Source organism: Cyprinodon variegatus, unplaced genomic scaffold, assembly GCF_000732505.1.
Source record: "Cyprinodon variegatus isolate N-32 unplaced genomic scaffold, C_variegatus-1.0 Scaffold1734, whole genome shotgun sequence".
NCBI lineage: Eukaryota > Metazoa > Chordata > Actinopteri > Cyprinodontiformes > Cyprinodontidae > Cyprinodon > Cyprinodon variegatus.
Genome location: NW_015152187.1, coordinates 33,192 through 33,768, shown reverse-complemented (window position 1 = coordinate 33,768; position 577 = coordinate 33,192). Strand labels below are relative to the sequence as shown.

Here is a 577-nt window from a genome sequence, read left to right as displayed (position 1 = left end):
ATATATATATATATATATATATATATATATATATATATATATATAATTCTATATTCTACACGTCAAAAAACAGGCTACAGCCATTTCCCGAATTCCTTGTTGAAAATTAGCATTTTCCCATTCTCTAGCATTTTCTCTGCCTCAAGCTCCTTCTTTTCTAAACACACAGCTTTACAGTCAACCAAAGCATTTCCACGCAAATATATCGCAATATAATATATCTGGTGAAATTGTTTTTATAAAGTCAATACAAAAAACTGAAGCATTTTAAATGATACAATAATCACATTTAATGAATTTGAATGCCAATTAAGGCCTTAATTTAAAAAATAATAATTTAATGATTTTAATGACCCGCGGAATCCCTGTTTATGATGTCATTCTTGCTTTCCTGTTTAAAAAATATTATTTCCTCATTTTATTACATAAATGTAATTTTCTTTTTTTCTTGTCACCGTCTTGATGTCGTAAATTGCATGTTCCTCATCTTAGAATGTCCAATCGGTCTTTGTCAGACACATGACTGACACGCCCCCTAGCGCCATTTTTGTGGTGAGCGGAAGAAAAACAAAACAGC

At 30.5% G+C, this 577-nt stretch overlaps 1 protein-coding gene across 2 annotated transcripts in view; it reads right to left on the bottom strand.

The window, feature by feature from the left end:
* ghdc (GH3 domain containing) overlaps positions 1 to 577 on the bottom strand; it is a 13,298-nt gene that overhangs the window by 10,219 nt on the left and 2,502 nt on the right. The window lies entirely within an intron of this gene.